Source organism: Phyllostomus discolor, chromosome 2, assembly GCF_004126475.2.
Source record: "Phyllostomus discolor isolate MPI-MPIP mPhyDis1 chromosome 2, mPhyDis1.pri.v3, whole genome shotgun sequence".
Classification (NCBI taxonomy): domain Eukaryota; kingdom Metazoa; phylum Chordata; class Mammalia; order Chiroptera; family Phyllostomidae; genus Phyllostomus; species Phyllostomus discolor.
The window spans coordinates 60165458-60187685 of NC_040904.2; the positions used below are offsets into that span (position 1 = coordinate 60165458).

General features: G+C 41.0%; 1 pseudogene; it reads left to right on the plus strand.

Moving 5' to 3' along the window:
• The window catches only part of LOC114488123, a 112638-nt pseudogene extending 90742 nt beyond the window's left edge, over nt 1–21896 (plus strand).
• The last annotated feature ends 332 nt before the right edge of the window (nt 21897–22228 follow it).

Sequence of the window (22228 nt, forward strand, 5' to 3'; positions counted from 1 at the left end):
GTGTCCTCCACAACTGATAGGTAATCTCCAAAGAAGCACCAGTTTCCATCAATTCCTTGGGGTTTCATTTAATACTAGCGTATCTCAGTCCATCACTAGAACTCTCACCTTACAGGAGTAGAAGTCAGAGATACCAAGCAAGATGAATGAATACCTTTAAGGGTTTTTTTTCTTGGCTAGTAAATTTCTTATATACTATAATTCATTCATTCATTAATTCAAACACAGATTAAACTAATTCTCTATGTCATTTCTAAAGTACATCTCCCGGATTTTTAAAATCAAAGTTATGATATGGTGATTAGCAGTCCCTGGAGACCTTTAATAACTAGTAAGTTCTGAGCTATCCTGAAGGAATATTCAATCAAAATCTCTCCTGCCTCTATGAAGTTTAAGAAATTAATTTTTTCTTAGTATAACAGTCAACAGTCAGTTAAGTTATGTACCAATGGCCACTAAGGGTAAGCAAATGCAGGCAAAATTTAAAAAAGAAAGAAAAATATCATAGCCCCTTCCTTCCAGCAGAGACCTCTGTACTTCATCTGTACTTGGTCTTCAGAAATGATATATATATAGTACCTTAGTGACATTGAGGGTAACTCTTTGCATCGGTGAAATAGGATCAGTGGTACTGAGGATTCCATGTGAGATGACAGAGAAAGGGAAGATAACGCCAAGTCCATTTCTCACCAAAGGGAAATAGAAGTAACCAGTGATGAGAAAGGGAGAACTGAAGGGAAGTGGGCAGGGCTGAGATGCTGATGGTTCCTGGAAAGAAGAGGGGGCTGGGGCCAAATGTTGTGGGCCCTTGGGATGAAGTTAGAAGCACGGGGAGGGGGCGGGGGTAGGACGCAGCAGGCTGAGGAGAAGGAATGCCCCATGATGAACAAAGAGGGAGGATTGGGCACAGGGAAAGTCTCTGCCAGCCCTAGGGGAGTTCTGGAGCAAAGGTTGCCCTTTAGAGGAGTCCTGCATTGTGCAGAGAAGGCAAGGCCTGTGTAACCCATGGTGCTGTGCAGTTACTGGCTTGGCCCTGCTAGGAAGAGTGTGGCCTCAGCTCAAAGGCTGAGAAAAAGCCTGAGGGAGCACATGGCTGGACCTGTTAGCTAATTGCATTCTTGCATCTGAATGGCAAGTTTCTTTCTTGAAGGGAGATCCAAGCTGCATACTCTTTGGCTGGACAAGCTGGGATAATGGAAATCTACCCCCTTCCCCCCTCACACACACCCAGCCCACGGCCAGATAAATTTAGAAAGATGCCAGAGCAGCAGATACCATTGCCTGGCTTGCAGGAGGTTCTGTGCCTACAACATGGTATGTGAATGTTGGAGTAGAAGTGGCTGCGAGGTGTTGAGGCAGATGGACCTATGGTAGTTTCACAGCATCTTGAGCATCCTGGATGGTTTGGAGAAAAGTTAAAAGTTTCTGAGCTTCGGGGAGGGGGACAACAGTGCAGACAAAGACAGCAGACTGGCAGAGACTTCCTGGTTGGGCTAGGAGGAGGCAAAGTGTGTGGACAACTGCCCAAGGTCATGGGCAGTGGGTGTAGCTGAAACAGAGTGATGCCCAAGAGCTGGTAGCAGCATTTATACCTCAGTGGGCAGCTAGGTCAACAGATAACTGTGGACTAAATTTGCACCTCCCTGGGAAGTTCACCTGCACTCAGATGCTGCTAAGTGAGAGTGACAGGAAGAAACAAATATCATGAACTGGTGGAGTGGTTACTAAAGACAAATGGAATTTTAAACTAGAGAGACTAACTTACCTTGAAATGATGTAATCAAGTTTTCTATGTATGAGTAGAAACAGAGAAGTGGAGGCTAGTTGAGTTCAATTATAGAAAGTAATTTATAAATTACATTTCTGAGTTATGTAGTTTATTAAGTTTCATCTCTGCTACACATGTAAATTTTCATATCACTTAATTATAATCATTTCCCTTTTGGAAATCAACTCTTAAAAGTAGAAAAATTATGCAAAGTTTTTAAAAGTTTCATATTATTTATAATAATAAAGTGACTGAAATGCCTAGCAGTAGGAGAAAAGTTAGGTAAATTATAGTACATCCATGTGATGGTAAATTAAACTGCTAATTTACAATGACATTCCATGAATATGCAATGGCATACAACCATTTTTCTATTAAATTGGTCAATGGAACAAGCAGAATGAGTTGTTCTACAGTATCCTTGAACCCTTTCCATCACAACCCATGGTAAACCATTCATTTTGCATGTTGACCCAGGACACCCGTACAAATTTTTATTACTGACTCCAAGTTTGCATGGACCAGTGCTTGCCTATGCTGGGTGCGATGCATTCTGGCACTGTATATAATGCCATAACCTTCGAGTTGGTCCTTTTCAAATCTAGCTAGACCCACCACGTAGGTTTCATCCCAATGATGGAAAAGAGCAAAAAAAAAAAAAAAAAAAACAAACATAGGTCCAGAAAATGTGCTTGGGACTATGCCAAATTATCAGCAGGGCTGGGACCTCAGGAGATTCATTGTTTCCAATTTGTCTCTAATAAACATATACTACTTTTTATAATAGAAATAAAATCACCATAGTAAGTTTTAAATTGTTTCCAAGGTTTCTCCAGGCTATTTCAGTTCCTGCTTATCTGGTGAATTCACTTTTTATCTCCAGACCAACTGGTGAGCCCCAAGCTGAGTGGGTCTGCAGCTTCAGCCCTCCCGGCCTACCGCTTCCTATGGCCATCGCAGTTTGGCACATTTTAATGAGACTGATGTCAGTTACCAGTATTCTTGACTTCTTTTTTATTCCTTCCTTCCTCCCTCTCCGCACAATTTTATTGAGTGCCTGTTACGTTCCAATACTATTCTGAAAGCTGTATAAAAATTCTTTTTATATATTTGAATTTTTCTATAATGAGCATGTAGTTCTTTCATAATCAGGAAAAACATACATGCTGTGTTAAAAGAAGACCTTGAGACATAGACCTTGCCTCCGAAGACAACCATAGTCTAGGAAAGAAACAGCCATGTGAACAAATACGTTGATGTGGGACTTCCTTTCAGTCCCTCACCCACCTCCTGCCCCAGCCAGAAAAGTGGCTCTCTGAGGAGCTTTTAATTGTCAGGGGCTAAGTGTTTGTCTCTCTCCTTTCCTAGGATACCATACAATTTGTCTGACTGCCATCTCTGCCCCCTACTCCTTAAATCTCCATTTCCATTTGTTGGTTGACAGAACGAGGAGAGAGGGGAGGAGGAAGGGGACAGGGAAGGACAGAGAGCAGCTGGATAGCATGCAGTCCAGCAGAGGCCCAGCAGTGGACGGGCCCCTTGGCCGCAAACACCTGATTGAGGTTAGTGTTGGGGTCCTGTGGTCCCCACTCAGGACACCCTTTTAACGCGACACCTTTCTGAGCTTGAACACTGTAACAGGACTAGGTGATCGATCCATCAGCATTTATGACCCTAGATTCCCAGGCATGTCCTGAACAGCTCGGTCCGTGACCCCTGGAGGAACGAGACAAGATCCACATTGGTCTGGCACCAATGGCTGCAGCCAGATCCAGCTGGTTATTTTGAGGCTTTCTTAGTTAATGAGTAACATCTGCTGGTAGCTTCTATTCAGGACATTAACTTCTGACTCTGGGATTTCCCCAAAGAGGTTAAAAAATCAAGTGGGCAGACAGAAAGCTGGATAAGCCACTGGTGAAAACTGCATAATACTCCTAAGTCCATGCTTCAGCGGTCGCTGCTCCTGGAGAACCATTGATTTATCCCCCTCTTGTCGAAGGAAGTCTCTATTTGTTTTCCAGTCATGGGTGGCCTGTCAAAATTTAATATAATGCTAGGGGCAACCATCAGTCACCGGCATTTTAACTCGGCAGTTCCTCAACGTCTTGGATTCTTGTCTCCTGCTATAATCAGAAAATTTTCCCTCAGCATATTCTTTTAATAACCCCTCGGACATAGCGTGGCAGGTTTTGACACGCACAATCATCCTAGAATCAGCAGCCTGAGGTTTGACTCACCCTGTGTCAGCCTTCCAGGGCCCGCGTTCCCCCAAAACGTGCTCTTCTGATACTTGGGGGCTGTACAGGATAACAAATCAGAGACCTGGGAGGCAAGTTCCCGGTTCCGACAAACCTGGTGACAAACATTCCTCCGCAGCGCCTCTTTTGTTTGCACCTCATGACAACTGTTCTTTTGGCAGTTTTATAAACAGACTGCTAAAATGCCACCTTTTTAGAAGTGTGAGCAGCATGTTAGAGAGGACTGCAGGGAGTCAGACAGACCAGGTGCAGTCACGGCCTTAGCCTGAGCTGGCGATTTGACAACGAGCAGGTCGTCTGTCAGCAGAGTTGGCCCAGACTGGAAAATTTCAAGGTACCGTCCTTCATACAGACAGAAAAAACGACATTTCTAACCTTCTGAAAGTCAAACATGGGGTTTCCGCGTGCATTTTAGCTTTTGTGAACGCCTCTTGGTCCTCTTTGTGAATAGCAGGGAAGATGGCTCAGCACAGGATGCAAATATAATCTTAGAACTTGGAAACAGGAGGAGCCAGCTGGGCTAGAGTGGGAGTAATCTTCACCCTCCTGCCTCCAGCCATGTCTCTCTTAGGAGCAACAAGCTCTAGCTCCTGGAATGAAGCAGGCTCAGATAAAATTGGGTATTTACCAACCAAAACAGCCCTATGCAGAGTGAGAATGAATTGTCTTCTATATCATGCAGTTGGGATCCCCAAAACCTAATGTAATGGGAAGCAAAGGAAAACATTATTTGAATGCGTGCTTGTTCCATTAATATAGCTATTGGGTGTAATGGGTTTAGATCCTTCTACTCCAGAGAGTGGATGGAGACCACTCTGCTTTGCTCATCATCACATCACTGATGAAATTCCATCTGAGTTCCAGAAATTTCGAGGCTTATAAATATATCTTAGTTGCTACATAGGACACACTGAAAAGTGAGAAAATTAAAGTCTTAATTTGTTTAGTGAGGAAAAACACTAGATGCCTAGGGAAAGAACAATGCCCAGGACTCAGCTAATGGGAGCTGGTCTTTCTGGCAGAAAGCCCGTTTTCATTCAGAAGTCCCCAAGGCCCCTGTCCAGCAGGCCCAGAGTTTTCTCAGGTAAATCAAGCAATTCTTGGTGCTAAACTTACTTGCTTTGTTTTTGAATGCTTCAGATAAGCCAGTTTTTAACTGAGGCTTGCAGATTACCATCACAACCCTTTGCTTCCCTTTGGTGATGAAAGATGTGAGCGAGAGCCATGCTGTCTAACACAGTTGCCACTGGCACATCAGGCACTTGAAATGTGGCTGCTCCCAACCAACATGTGCTGGAAAAATACCATGCACATTGTGTTTCAAAGGCTCAGGACACACAGAAATGGCATGTATCCCGATGATTTTGTTGTATTGACTGCATGTTGAAATAATCGTATTTTTGAATAAGTGTATTATTAAAAGTTGTTTCACTTGTTTCTTTTTTATCCTTTTAAATGAGACTACTAGAAAATTTAAAATTACATATGTGTATTTAAAATGGACAACACTGTGCTGGAGGTTTAATTTCAAGCATAGAAAGAATCCCCACTTCCCTTCCCATGCCCCTTCAAAACTCTTCTTCTTTTGGTCTAATTCTAGTCTTTTTAGTGAGATGCAAAGTTTTATTTTATTGTTGTTGTTGTTGTTTTTCTTGCCACAATTAGGACAACTTACAAAATCCAAAATTTTTTAAATGAGCAATGGTTTCCCAGTAGCATTGCACCAAGGCAGCCAGGCAAGACGAAGGGACAGTCTCACCAAGAGGCTTTCAGTTCAAACATCGCATTTCCTTCCCCACCTTCTTCCCATTCCTTCCACCTCCCATCACCCCAGCAGTGCACAAAATGGAGGCCTCTCCATTGCACAGGCCTGACATAAACAAATTATTGTCTGAGAGCCAGGTTTCCTAATTTTACGTCCAGTGGGGCTGCATTCCCAGCAGACAGAAACTACCATGGGCTACGGGGACACAGAATGAGCAAAGACACTGACCCTGGAGGCAATGGGAAGGACACGAAGCCCATCATGCCAGCGTCCAGCCACTCACAAACATCTCTCTCTGAGAAGATCTTGTCTGCTCCTAAGAAAGGCCTGATTCCAAATTTTTTTCCCAGATAGGATTATTTCAATGCTCCTCACACATTAGACATGATTATGAAAGGTATTAGGTTTCTCTGGCACTGACTCTGCCACTTAGTTTGTTAATATTCCTCAACATTAGTGACATTCCTTATACTCAGCTACACTAATGTGCAAATGACTGATATCGGAGCCTATGTTGGGATCAGGATTTTTCCCCCTCTTCTTTCATAATTGTTTGACTAATGTACACAAACAAAATGTCATAAAAACATTGTTACATCTTAAAATAATAGCACCACCACCCTAAGACAGCTTTTAGTTTCTTCATTTCTTTTGCCAAGATTATAACTAGCATGAGTAACTAAGCAGAAGGTAGTGTCCCTTGCTGAGAAAGAGAACAATGGAAAATAGGTAAATATGTGGGATGGGGAAGCACCATTTTGCTTAATTTTGGACCTGCTGCATTTGGGACATGCAGGGAGAGGTGGTGAGCAGGCAGGGGTATGTTGGGTGTGTGGGTCTGGAGCTCAGAAGAGAGGACTAGGCTGAGGGTGCTAACTAGAAGGTGGTGTGGGTATTAGACAGTAAATGGTACTGGTGAAGCTGCCTGGGAAGCAAATGCAATGTGAGAAGAGAATGGGGGCTGGAAACAACTACTGAGGACCCACAACACATCCTGGTGAGCGAATGAGAAAGGAAGCATCTGGCAAAGAAAACTGGAAAGGGGAGCTGGGAATGGTGGGGGGAAAATGGGTGGTGGTGAGAGTATGGCCTCATAGAAACCAGAAGCATTCTGACCATGTGCCACTCCTTCACATCAGGGTAGATGCCCCATTTTATTAAAATTATATTCACCTGTTTCGTTTTATCCTTTTAAAGCTTCTTCCCATGTTCTACTTTCCTTCATATACTATGAGTATTTATATAATTGAGTGATGCATATGTTAATGATAAATATTTAATGAGCACCTACTCATTAAATCCCAGGTGATGGTGATGTTGTTGGTCTGGCTCCACATTTTGAGGACGACTGGTTTAGAGCACAGTTCCTAAATTCCAGCCCCACTTTGTGGTACCTGGGAAGTTTAAAAATCCTACCTGATATGGTGGAGGTGGGGGGTGAGGCTTGTACATCAGGTGATTGTACAGCAAGGGCTGAGAGCCTCTAATTTACACTATGATGCCCCACTTGAGAAAGGCAGGTGGGACAATTGATTTTTTTTTCATTTTCAAGCAGGAGTGGATACTTACCTAATTCATTTGGACATTCAGTTTCCAAGAGTTAGTTAATTATATCTGTTATATCCATGATATCCTTGATATATTCACTTATCTGACTTTGTGATTATTTTTCCAGATTATCATAGAATATGATTTTCTAGTTCAGAAGGAGTTATGGCATTTGTTTATCCAAAAAGACCCATTTAGACAAATTTGCAATTTAAAGGGACATTTGGAAATGTGGTGTATTTCACGTCATTAATAGACATGACACAGTTCATTAAGCCCCACCAGTAAGTCTTCACTTGAAAAGTTTTATAACTTCCTGGTTGGGCTGAGGGGTAGGGTGGGGTGAGGAGGGGGGCGGTCTTTGTGTACTTGAAAACCATTTAACTTCGTAAGAGTTTATATTTTGGAACCCACAGAATTTGCTTGTAGGTTGCCTGCATTAAGGACTTAATAGCAACCAAGACAAGAGTGCTTCACGGTGATTTTTGCATGCAGGAAGCCATAGTTTATTTCTTCCATCTCAGCTGATTTATACTTTGCTAATGACTGCTCTACTATTGACCTGTTTTGGCTCCCTCTCTGTAATTTTGCTCTTTTTTGAGTCATTTATTTTTTTAATTTTATTTATTGGTTGATTGATTTTAGAAAGAGGAGAAGGTAGAGAGAAAGAGAGGGAGAGAAATGTTGATGTGTGAGAGAAACATCCATGGGCTGCCTTCCATACGCCCAGGGTGCCCACTCTGGCCAGGGCTGTAAGTTTGCTCTTAACTATTCCTGTAAAACCAGATTACATTAAACTCCCTTCAAGGGCCATCCCCACATTTTCCTCCACTTTTTCTTTCTTCCTCTCTCTTTCTTTCTAACATAATAAAACCTGTTTGTGGTGTTATTTAAGAGTGTAGACTTTGGAGTCTGAATGCCAAGGTTTAATTCCTAGCTAAAGTACTTTTCTTTTAGGGCAAATTGTATTACTTCCCTGAGTTTTCATTTCCTCATCTGTAAAAATGGGGGTATCAAAAGACACAACGTGTGTGAATGCTTTCTGTAAACTGTTAAATAAAATACAAATGTTCATTGATTGATTGCTACTGATGTGCTTACAGATGTAAAATTCTGGAAAGTGGATTTTTATGGATAAGTGAGATTCATGCACATATTTTCATTTCAGTTAGAATGGAAACAAAGATACTGTTCTCCTGTGTTTAACCATCCTGGGACCAGGCTTGCTCCAGGAAATACTTGCTCCTTGAGGGTAAACTAAGCACAAGTTAAAAAGACTTGTCAAGGAGGAGAGTCACAGCTTGCCATCAAGACTAGCTTTAAGACCCTCTCCTCCCCGCCTAACCAGCCACAGCTATTGTGTTGTAAACTCTGCCTCACCCAAGCCTTGCCTGCCAAGTCATTCATCCCAGGCCCTAAGATCCTCTGAATATCCTCCTGCAACTTACCCCTTTTGAGACACTACCAGGATGGCAAGGTGATGTGTTCTCCTACAATAGGGCTAAGAAGTTTAGTTTTTCTTTTATTATTATTATTGTTGTTGTTGTTGTTTTCTCTCCTTTTTTGAATTTTAATTGTTGTTTGAGTACACTTTTCTGTTTTTTACTCCCATCCCAGCCCACCCCTCAATGCTCCCCACCTCCCTCCCATTTCCATCCCCCCCACCCAGTTTTTGTCCATGTGTCCTTTATACTTGTTCCTGTAAACCCCTTCCCCTTTTCCCCTGAAATTCCCTCCCCTCTCCCCTCTGGTCACTGTCACTGTCAGCCTGTCCCCTATTTCAGTGTCTTTGGTTATATTTTGCTTGTTTGTTTGTTTTGTTGTTTAGGCTCCTGTTAAAGGTGAAATCATATGGTATTTGTCTTTCACTGTCTGGCTTATTTCACTTAGCATAATGCTTTTCAGTTCCATCCATGCTGTCAATAAGGGTAGGAGCTCTTTCTTTCTTTCTGCTGCATAGAATTCCGTTGTGTAAATGTACCATAGTTTTTGATCCACTCATTCACTGATGGGCACCTAGCTTGCTTCCAACACATGGCTATTATAAATTGTGCTGCTATGAACATTGGGGTGCATAGGTTCTTTTGGATCGGTGTTTCAGGGCTCTTAGGATATAATCCTAGCAGTGGAATTGCTGGGTCAAAAGGCAGATCCATTTTTAGTTTTCTGAGAAAATTCCAAACTGTTTTCCATAGTGATTATACCAGTCTGCAGTCCCACCAATAGTGCACTAGGGTTCCCTTTTCTCCACAACCTCTCCAACACTTGTTGTTTGGTGCTTTGTTTATGATGGCCATTCTGACTGGTGTGAAGTGGTATCTCATTGTGGTTTTAATTTTCATCTCTCTGATAGCTAGCAATACTGAGCATCTTTTCATGTGTCTCTGAATCCTCTGTATGTCCTTCTTGGAGAAGTGTCTGTTCAAGACCTTTGCCCATTTTTTAATTGGGCTGCTTGTCTTCTTAGAATGAAGTTGTGTAAGTTCTTTATATATTTTGGAGATTAAACCCTTGTCTGAGGTATCATTGGCAAATATATTTTCCCATAGAGTTGGTTCTCTTTTTATTTTAACACTGTTTTCTTTAGCTGTGCAGAAGCTTTTTATTTTGATGAGATTCCATTTGTTTATTCTTTCCTTTATGTCCCTTGCTCTAGGGGACATATCAGTAAAAATGTTGCTGCGTAAAATATCTGAGATTTTCCTGCCTATGTTTTCCTCTAGGACTTTAATGGTGTCATGGCTTATATTTAAATCCTTTATCCACCTTGAATTTATTTTTGTGTATGGTGTAAGTTGGTGCTTGAGTTTCATTTTTTTGCACATAGCTGTCCAGTTTTCCCAACACCATTTGTTGAAGAGGCTATTTTTACTCCATTTTATGTTGCTGCCTCCTTTGTCAAATATTAATTGACCATAGAGACTTGGGTTTGTTTCTGGGCTCTCTGTTCTGTTCCACAGGTCCATGTCCCTCTTTTTATGCCAGTATTAGGATATTTTGATTACAATGGCCTTGTAATACATTTTGGTATCAGGTATTGTGATCCCTCCTACTTTGCTCTTCTTTCTCAAAATTGCAACAGCTATTCAGGATTGTTTATGGTTCCACATAAATTTTTGAAGTGTTTGTTCTATGTCTGTGAAATATGCCATTGGTACTTTAATAGGTATTGCATTGAATGTGTAAATTGCTTTTGGTAGTATGGACATTTTGATTATATTAATTCTTCCGATCCATGAACACAGTATATGTTTCCATTTGTTTGTGTCTTCCTTGATTTCTTTCTTCAGTGTTATATTGTTTTCTGCATGCAGGTCTTTTATCTCCTTGCTTAGGTTTATTCCTAGGTATTTTATTTTTCTTATTGCTATATCAAACAGGATTTTTTTCTTGATTTCTGCTTCTGCTGTTTCATTGCTGGTATACAAAAATACCTTTGATTTCTGGATATTGACTTTTTATCCTGCTGTTTTGCCAAATTTGTTTATTAGGTCGAGCAGTTTTTTGGTGGAGTCTATAGGATTTTCGATGTACACTATCATGTCATCTGCAAACAATGACAGTTTTGTTTCCTCCTTTCCAATTTGGATGTCTTTTATTTCCTTTTCTTGTCTGATTGTAGTTTTTCTTTATTAACAATTTTTTTCTACTGGTCTTTTGGCAAATTGACACAATCCTATTGAAAATCTTTCTAAAATACAGTATTCCAACTTTCTTCTGTGGCTGAGATGGCTTAGCGTGAGGAACATAAAAAATCTTATCTATTTCCACATTTAATTCAATGCCTTATGTAATCTTTTAGATCCTTAGAAAAATGTTTTATTAATTTTTCACCCAGACACATAGCTCACTAAACAATGACAGTTGGCTCTTGAACAATGGTTATAGGCACCTACCCCCTCGCAGTCAGCAATTCCAGTATAACTTTTGACTGCCCAAAAGCTTCAGTCTCCCCATGGATTCTTCAGGGGGATTGGCTCTTCCCCATACCAAAATCTGCAGATGATTGAGTCCTTCATGTAAAACAGCAGAGAAAAATGCACACAGTTGACCATCCACATTTGAGGGTTCCTAACTGTAGATTGAAAATATTTGTTGTTTTTGATCCGTGGTTGGTTAAATCCTCAGATGTGAAACTCCATGGATATGGAGACCTGACTGTATATTTATTGAGAAAATGTACATATAACTGGACCCAAGCAGTTCAAACCTGTGTTGTTCATGGGTCAAATGTATTCCAAACCTCTGGAAAGTTGAGACTCGGTTAAGTGAGAGTAGAATGCAGTAGTCTTCAAAGCTGTCTGCCTCAGAACCTCTCACAATGGGGGGCTTCTGGTGTTTAGCCAGGACTGAGATCCTCTGATTTTGTGTATCATTAATTATGGACAGTGGAGGTTCTCAAACTTTAATATGCATAAAAATCTGAGGAGTTCATTAAAAATGCAGATTCCAGAGCCCTATCCCCAGAGACTCTAATTCACAGGCATAGGGTGAGGCCCCAGAATCCCCACCCTATGTTAAGCCAGCATCTGTAGTCTTCTACAGATCACAATTGAGAAGTGCTGATTAATGTAGAAGAAGTAAATCCTCATAGCTGAAGGAAACTGGTTATGATTGAAATCTTTCTGCTGTATCAGAGAATGAGTTACCATTTCCTGAAATAATACTTTTTTATTTTTGGCTTTAGTTTTCTCATTTGTAAAATGAAAGTACTAATATTGATTAACCATTAGGGATTCCCCATTGTTTTCTGTGCAGGACCCTGACAAGAATATGCATAATAAAAGAAAAATTGGCAATTTTATTAATTCAGATCCTGTTTTCAATTCTATTGTTAATGCCGCTAAACTTCTTTAAATTCTCTGTGTTGCCTTGAATAGAAATCCATTCTCCAATAACAAGTCAAAGTATGCAGAGGTTTCTCAAATATACTGTTTGATTTTTGTTCATCTTGGAATTTGAACTTAACCAATATTTTTATGTTTACAAATATAATAAGCACACCATGTCTTAAGTTACAAATAAACAATTGAGCTTTTTAAAATGCTAGGTACTATAGGATATAAGTAGAGGAGATGTGAGAAGTATAGAAGAATTATAAGGTAATAAATAAACTGTAATAAATAAAAAAGTTATGGGTCCAAAGGATTGGTGACAAATCTGTAAGATGGCAGTTTTAAAAGGTGAAATTTGTGGTATGTGAATTATATCTCAATAAGTCTGTCCTTAAAAAGGCACATTTTGAGAGCAACCCCACTAATGATATCTGTGTAAAAGAACTGAAATCGGGGTCTTGAAGAGATCTGTACTCCCACATTCACTGAAGCACTACTCACATGATATGAAAGTGACCCAAATATCCTTAACAGATGAATGGATTAAGAAAAATGGTATATGCACTCAATGGAATATTATTCAGCCTTTTTTAAAAAGGAAGAAATCTTGTCACATGTGACAACATAGATAAACCTGGAGGACATGCTACGTGTTATAAGCCAGAAGGACAAATACCACATGACTGCACTTAAATGAGGCATGTAAAACAACCAAATCCACAGAACAAAGAATGGGATGGTGATTGCCAGGGGGTGGGGGAGGGGTGCTGTTCAGCTGGCACAAAGCTTCCCTTATGCCAGGTGAGTTCATTGTAGAGCTCTGCTGCACAGCTTAGTGCGTAGAGTTAACAACGCCATATTGTGCACGAAAAGTCTGTTGAGGACAGATCTCATGTTAACAACAATGACAACAACAACGAGTCACAAGGAGACTTTTGAAGATGATGGACATAGCTTTAACAATGATGGTTTCATGAGTGTGTGCATATGTCCAAACTCATCAAATTTTGTATATTAAATATGTGTAGTTTTGTTTATATCAATTATACCTCAGGAAAGCTGTTAAAATTCATATTAAGAAAAATATAATAAAACAAAACAATAAAGACAGAAGTTTATTTCTTTTCCATATTAAGAAAAGTACAATAAAACGAAAAAATAAAGACAGAAGTTTATTTCTTTTCTATATAAAAGCAGTCCCAAGATAGTCAATTCAGGACTGACATGCTCCATAGGGTCAGGGAACCGGGCTCTGTCAGCCTCAGCCTGTGTTTCATCTATTGTTCCATAGGGCTACTCGGTTACTCAAGTTTCAACCACCACATCTGCACCCCAGCCTGCAGGAAAGGGGGGGGGGGGGCAAAGATAGAGGTCTTTCCCCTAAGGTACTTCCCATAAATTGCAGGAATTACTTCTTATACCTCATTGGCAGAATTAAGTCACATGGCCACATAGAACTAAAAGGGACACTGGGAAATGTAGTCCTTATTCAGAGCAGCCATATATGTATGTCTGGCTAACTTTTAGTAGGAAAAGAGTGTCTATTATTAAGGAGGAGGGAGAGGACAAACTAGCAGTCTCTGCTACATGAACACTTTGTACAGGGCCTTGAAAATGTGGTTAGAATAGTTTGTATTTAATTCATCAAGCAATTTGGAGACAGCAGATTATTCTCAGGCAAAATGTGACTTTATTTTAGGAATATAAAATCTTTGTCAGTGATGGGTTGAAATGAGGAAAAACTAGAGTCAGGGAGACCAGATTGATGACCACAACAGACAAAGTAAAAGGTAATGTAATGTAGAGAAAGTTTAGGGCAGCAGCAGGAGGATGAGAGAGGACACACTCATTTGCTAGAATAGAACCAAAGAATTTAGCAACTAAATTTAGTGTGTGGATGGGCAAGGAGGTGAAAGAGACTGCCAAGACTTCCCAGAATTGGGATTCACAAGAGGCCTAGTAGAAAAGTAATTAAACTAAATGGGCTCCCACCTCTGCAACAAGAAAGCAAAGTGGGGAGCTTTTCTGGGTGCCTGGTACCAGGAAAGCTGCTCAGGCCTCTGGGAACATGCAACTCAGACTCTGAGCACCACTGGGACAAGCCGAGGGGAAAATACCACTCCTTCTTTTGAATCTCCTGCAGCAGGAGGTAATAAATATTTATTAATATCTCACATTTTAAAACTCTCAAAGTATTCTATATATAATCAGATCTATCCTCAGCCCCCAAGATGGGTAATGATTATATAATAATCAGGCCCTAACATTAAATAACTAACATTATGTACTATTCAGTGGTTTTAAAAGTATTTTTAGAAATCCATTTAAGCCCTTAATGGTATGGTCCAGTTGGTTGAGTGTCATTCTACAAAGTGAAAGGCCGCTGGTTTGATCCCTGGTCAGGGTACATGCCTGAGTTGCAGGTTCGGTTCTGGTTGGGGCGATGTTTCTCTCCCTCTCTTTCTCCCCCACTTCCCCTTTCTCTAAAAAGAAGTAAATAAAATTGTTAAAAATTAAAAAATAATCCATTTAATTACTTCCTTAAATGCAATTTCCATTTCACATGTGAGAAGACTAAGAAATAATCATGCTAAGTAACAGTCTTGTTGGTGGGAAGGGATGATGCTGAGATCTTAACTGAAGTCTTCCTGACCCCTAATCCCATGGTCTGTCACTCTTGCCACACAAATGAGCAGGAAAACAGTCATTTCTGGATTGTGTGTATGGGCACGTGTGCTGTGCATGTTGGTTATTGCAAAGAACTGAGAATGCTTCAAGGGATTTGGGAATTGTGATTTGAACTTCCCATCTTCAGAAAAATGCCTCCTGTGGGGATGGCTACTTGGTGTGCCCTGTGAAAAGAGAACTATCTTTCTGGATGAAATATTGAGACCTGCTGATGTTTCCAGCCTTCCTAAATCTCTTGTACACATTCTCTTGTTTGGTGTGGCATCTCGCTCCTTGTGCTGCCCCTGATCTATGCAGGCCTTTCATGTCGCTCCCTGAACTTGCTGAGACTTCTGGGTGCCTCATGGCCCACCCACATTTCCTTAAACTTTTTCTACCTAAACTCATAAAGATTTAAACCATGCTTTGAGCCTCCTTAAGATAATTCAAACTTTGCTAAACTAGAATAAAATATATCCAGTAAATAAACATGCAGTATACTGCACTTATTGATAATATGAGAAATTTGGGAATAGTCCAAGTATCTCATAATAAAGCTTTATATACCCTACTTATTTATCATCACAAGGAAATTATGGTACAGATATACTCAATGAAATGTTATTTATTTTTGAAAAATGGTAGTTATAATGACTACATAATCACACCAAACAATATATATAGAACAAAGTGGGAGGAGGCAGTTAAGAACTTGAATATACCTTTATCCTGTGGAGGGGACCCAAATATGCCACCCCAAATATGCCATCTTGGCATAATAGTTGTTTTGAGCTGAAGACCATTAAGAAGCAGCAAACATACAAAGGGTGCTTTGCCCTCCCTCCATCTGTCCACAGCAAGATAGAAGGATTCTGTCCTCCCTCTGTGAAGGCTTCCCCTCCCCTCTCGTGGACCAGGAGCCAAACAGCCCTTATCACAGGAGACAGAAAGCAGCACAGAGACGAGTTTGCACAGACAAATCTTACTGAAACAACCATTATATCCCGTTAGTGTCCCCATAAACTCACCTTCCTACAACTCACCACCCCCAGGAGCCCAAACGCCTTCCCCTTTGCTTTGCACTTCTCTACAGATTTATCTGATCTTTTGTTAAAATGATGTATAAGCCCCAAATCTTGGCCACCCCTTAAGTTACTCATTAATGAGTTCTTCAGTGCACACATAAATTGCGCACATAAAGAAACTCTTATATTCTCCTGTTAATCTGTCCTTTATTAATCTAAATGGCCAAGCCTCTGGCACTGAACCTAGGAAAAGAGGAGAGCAAGTTTTCCCTCCTCTACATGTGTCCAGAAAAATGGAAGAAAGGAAATACACCAACAGGCTAACATTGGTTGCATGCCCTATAGCACAAACAGAAAATAAGTTGTGTCAAATCAAAGCAGCATTTTGTAAAAACTGCAAATTATTTGAATACTGGCGTCTCACCAGTTACAAACAGATTTGGTTCAGGTGTTGCTCAGTAATAATACTTAAGGAATATTTTAATTTAGTACTTGATAAAGAAATTGGAATTTGATGATAATGATGGAATCCATGCTAGGAAGGAAGAAATATACAGTTTTACAAGAGAGCTAACAAAATCATGATGAAGTATAAGGTTCCAGAGTCAGATTATTTACTGTTTACAAAGCTTTGGGCAAGTTATATAACCTTTTGTATTTCAATGTTCTCTTCTTTAAAATGGCAATAACAGTAACTACCTAGCGTTATTGAGGATTAAGTAATACTGCCTGCATACAGTAAGTGCTCAGTAAAAGTTATGAGGCATCCTGATAATAATTCTCTCTTTTTTTCTTGCTAAGAAAATGTTAATAATCATTAGGCACATGTAGCAAGAGAATGGCTATATCATGTGTTTGGCAACTACATTGGTCCTTCCATTTGCTTGATTGCCTAACACTTCTCCCTGGGTGGCATCGCCCTGGTCTGGGAGCTCTGTGGTCTCTCCTTTGGGTGTAAAATTAACTCCACTATGGGGTCTGAAATAAAACTGATTTTCAAAATGCAGGAAAACAGACATCATGCTATTGCCTACAAAACTCTGCCATATATCCTCTTTCCCACTCCGTAGCACACCAGGGCAGTCATGACTTCGTCAGGCATGAACAGTGGGTAGGGTGGAAGGGCTATGTGTGAGTCAGCAGCAGTAGGCAAGCAGTATCATCATGAGGACGACAGAATAGAGCACTGGGCTAGCAGTCACCCTCTGCCCCGAATGAGCTTTGTGACTGTGGAAAAATGTATTCACTCTGATCCTTAGTCCCTCTCCAGGTAAAATGAAGGGGCACTGCTGGGTAGATTCCTTCCAACACTAACATTCTGTGAGCCTACACAGCCCCTTCCAGCAACCACTTCCTTCGAAAAGGCAAAAGAATCTGCTGATCCTCATACCGCTACTGACTCACTTGATCCTGGGCAGATTACAATGTCCCCCAAACCCTTTCTTCACCAATAAAGCCTGACTAACTCTCAAAGCTGAATTCAGCTAGGTGCTGTGGGGAGGAGCTGAGTGCCCTGCTTGTGCAGTGTGGGACTCTGCAGGTACTGGTTGTCATCATTGCTCTGGGATGCCTCGTTTTTGAGAAGCTTTTGTGCTGTTTACTCTGCCTCGCTCTTTCTCCCAGCACCCTTCTGAATGGTGCAGGCTGCTGTCTCCCTTTCATTTTCTGAAGTTCAGTTTACTTTTTATTTCAACTTGGCGATTTGGTGGTGAAAGAGAGGAGATCCTATTTCTTCTAGTCAGAGCTATATTTTCTGAGCACAGCTGCCTAGACCTATTCAAAATAAAACAAGAGGAATTATGAGGTCATGGGCAAGTCTCCCTCCTGGTGAGAGAAGAACCCAGTGAGAATTTAGTGTCTGGAATGTTGAGCCCAAACAGGCTTATGGGGTGGATGGTGCATGCTGGTGTCTTATCAGCTGATGGGTAAAGGGGGAGCTCTTCTCTGGGTGCTGGATGGGGCTACCTCTAATCCTTGCACTACCCCCAAGCTCTCATGACTATCTGAGGGCTAGAAGAGGCCTTAATTTTTGTCTCATGGCATATTGGAACTACAGAGTCTCCAAGACCCATTACACAGTAGTGACAGCAAAGCCCCATTTCGCACTGCTTGGAAAAGCTGTAACACAAATGGCTGTGCAGAACACTCTGCAGGAGGCCTTCTAGGTGGACTAGGGACTTTGTCACTTAATATTCCCGTGTGACCAATACACATGTGCAGACTCACATGCAGAGCAGGTGATTGGAAAATGAATGTTCTGTTTTCCAAGGCATTTGAAATATTCACTCCAGGGCAGAAGATAGCAGAAAGTACAAGTCTTATGATCTGGTAATAAGAGCTTTGTGTATACAGTATTTATTGAGCTCTTATGATATGCCAGACAAGGAGGAATATATCATTTAATGTCCGCTGTAATCTTATCAGGAAGGAGCCACTTCTATCTACATTTTATGAATGGGAAAATAGATTAGAAAATGTAAATAACTTTTCCAAACTCACAAAGCTCCTAAGCAGCGAAATAGAATTTAAAAAGAAATAGTCAGTCTATAGAGCCTGTGTACCTGTCAAGAAAACCGGAGTACTTCCCCACATGTGGCCACTGTCCCAATGACATGGTTAATGCCATCTATTCTTCAATGGATTTTATTCATTATAAACTAAGAGCCAGGATTTTGGAGACTTACTGCCTGGGTTCAAGTCCCAGTTTTACCATCTATTGACTGTTGCAATCCTGGGCAAGTTGCTTAACCTCTGAGCTTTAATTCCTTCATCCATGAAATGGGGATAGGAATAGTACCAAGCTCATGGACTGGTTGTAGGGATTGAGTGAGACAACACATGTAGAGCTCTTAGAACATGATAAATGCTAGCCCTTCTGATCATGTATTAGCTAGTACTAATGACAGACACTTATTGACTGGCTACTGTGTGTCAGCTACTAGGTTCTTAGATGTAGGCAGAGGAAAGGGACAGGATCTTGTGGCTAAAAAGATAAGTTATGGGGAGGAGAAGAGAGGTATTTAACCGATTATGAAGTGTTATATCCATAGTGAATCAGCAAGAAAGGAGTGATAGGAAGTAGTGAAGCTACAGAGGAAGGTTTGGAGCCAGACTCAGCAGGACAAGAAAGTCATATGTGCTAAAGAGTAGGGACTTCATCCTGAGTGAGCGACCAAGAAGCTGGGGCATTTCAAAAATAAGGGATGGTACAATCATTTCAGAACTCTACTAACCCCTGCTCAAGCCTTGTTTAACCAGAGGTGAACATAAGAAAAGATCCAACAGGAGAGGGATCATTCTTATGAAACTTTTATTTGCTATATTTTAAAAAATTCTGTTTGGAAGCTGATCTGTAGATTTTATGTAATATAAGAAGATTCACTGTACAAAAAAAGTGCATTTCAAACCATGATATATCCTGATTCCATATGCATCTTGCAAGTTACTTGCATTGACTTAATACATTTGGCACCCTCTAGCATGTAAAACAGAAGTTATATAAATAGTAACATGGCCCATGCTGCCAGGGGCTCCTCTTGACTCAGACAAAGATGACAATGTATTCTGTTAAGAATATGAGATAATGCAGGAGGCACTTTCCTCATTGTGTATGCCAGAGAATGTTTGAACCGGGGGCATAATCTCCAGGGAACAGGAAAATTTTAAGAGTCAAAGCTAGTGTTGGCTTGTTCTTACGGCAGTAAACCCAACCTGTTCCACCGGTTCTGGTCTGCATAGCTGATTAAATGGCCAGCATGATCAGCCAGGTGTTCTCTGCTATGCATGCTCAGTGCCAACACAGAGAGCTAAAGGAAGTGGAAAATGCCAAGATACCAACAAAATAGCCAAAGATTCAGCATAAAATATTTATCATAGTGTTGATTATGGTAGTGAGAATGTCTAACAATTGGTAAAGTTTTTGAAAAATATTATAGCACATCTGTAACACTCCCCACTACATAGTTATTAAAACTGATGATGTTCAAGAGTACGTAATGACAAATGAGTACGTAACGACAAATGACCCCCAAGTGGGTCATGCCATGTCATGATGTTTAAAAAAAACCCTTCAAAGTGGTGTGCACAATAAAATCTTATTTTTGTAACAGAAATAAAAGGCTCATATTTTAATAGCTCTTATTTCTAGGTGGTATGATTATAGGTGATTTTTATTTTATTCTTTGTCTTATGAGTACTATATAATTTTTCTATAGTGAATGTCTATTAATTTTGTATCCGTGGTTATTCAAAAAACCACACACAAGAAAGTCACCTTTCTCTTCCTCTTCCTGGGCATGGCCTACAAAAGTGGCAGCCACCTCCTATTTGCTGCCCTCAGACCCCTCCTGAAGTTCAAGGTTGTCCAAAATGAACCAGAAAGTTCATCCAGCAACAGTAAGACTGATTTGTCGACATTAAGTGTACATGGCAGAAGCCAGAGGCATTAACAATAGGGTACAGAAAAGATTCAAGGGCCAGATGGTGATAGCTAACACTAGTTATGGGAACAACCAGAAAACAAAGCACATGCTGCTAGTAGCTTCCAGAAGTTCCCGATCCACAGCATCAAGAAGCCCTTGAGATGCTAATGTGCAACAGATTTCATGGTACTGCGATTGCTCACAACGTCTCCTGGAAGAACCACAAAGCCATCGTGGAAAGAAAAGCCCAACTGGCCATCAGAGTCACCAGCTCCAACACCAGCCTGCACAGCAAAGAAAATGAATAGACAGCTCATGTGCACGTTTCATTTGTGGTAACTCAAACTATAACAACTCTTTCATTTGCATTGTCCTCTTAAAGCAGAAACAAAAACCAAGACAATTTTGGTAAAATGGAATAAAAATAATATTTGTAGGTGCTAAATACATGTTCCTTAGTCCTCACGACAATCCTGAGAGATGGTTGTGGTTGAAACCAATGGTATTCTACCAAATATGTGTGTTTCACAGCATTTCCCAGACTCCCTTGGAGTTGAATTGATCATTTCTGGCAGATGGAATACAGGCAGAAATTATGTGCCCTCTGCCAGCCTCCCACAGTCCTTTTTTGGTCTGTCTTCATTTATACAACTGCTAGCAAAAGACTCCAAGTTGTGCCCAGTGAAAGGAGCCCAGATGTTCAGACAGAGATGCTCAGGAGAGCCATCTATTTCCACCCACACGCAGAACAAGAAATAAGCTTTTACTTCTTCCAGAAAACACTGAATGCCAGATGACATTGGTGCTGTGGGAGAACGCAGGGGCCTTGGGGTCTCTGTGGAGGACTAACAGCAACATCAGGGCCACGGTCAGGGCTGGGGATGTGCCAAGGCCCTGGTCACAGGGCTCAAAGCCAAAAACAACAAGTGGATCCCCATCACCAAGCTGGGCCTCCTGGTCAAGGACATGAAGGTCAAGTGCCTGGAGGAGATCTATCTATCTCTTCTCCTTGCTCATTGAGGAATCTGAGATCATTGACTTTTTCTTGGGGGCATTTCTCAAGGATGAGGTTTTGAAGGTTATGCCAGGACAAAAGCAGACCCGAGCTGGCCAGAGGACACAGTTCCAGAATTTGTGGCCATTGGAGACTCCAATGCACATGTTGATGTGGGTGTTAAGTGCTCCAAGCAGGTAGCCACTGCCATCTGTGGGGCCATCACCTGGCTCTCTGTTGCACCTATGTGTGAGGTTACTGAACAAGATCAGCAAACCCCACACCATCCCTTGCAAGGTGACCCCACCCCCAGGGCACTGGCATTGTCTCAGCCCCTGTGCCCAAAAAGCTGCTGATGATGGCCGCTATCAATGACTACTATACCTTTGCCAGGGGCTATACTGCCACCCTGGGCAACTTCACCAAGGTCACCTTTGATGCCATCTTCAAGACCTACAGATTGTATCCCCGACCTCTGGAAAGAGACTGTTCACCAAGTCTCCCTATCGGGAGCTCACTGACCATCTTTAAAGACCCACGCCAGGGTTTCTGTGCAGAGGACCCAGGCTCCAGCTGTGGCCAGCACATAATTTTATACCAGAAAAATAAAGTGAATTAAGCCTGTTTTCAAAAAAAGAAATAAACTTTTACTATATTAGGCCATCAAGCTTACTATATTAAGCCATCAAACACACATTATTTTGGGCTGTTTATAACAACAGCATAGTCAGTCCTACCTCAACTAATACGGGTTCATACTATTATCTCATTTTACAGATGAAGCAAGTAAGGCTCAGAGAGATGGAGTAACTTTTTAAATCACAATGTTATACAGGGTAGAACTGGGATTCAAACCAATGCTTGTTACAGTCTAAAGTCACAGACATAAAGTCAACTTCTTCATAGTTATACCTTTTCCCTTGGCTACCTGGGTGGGAAGGCAAAAG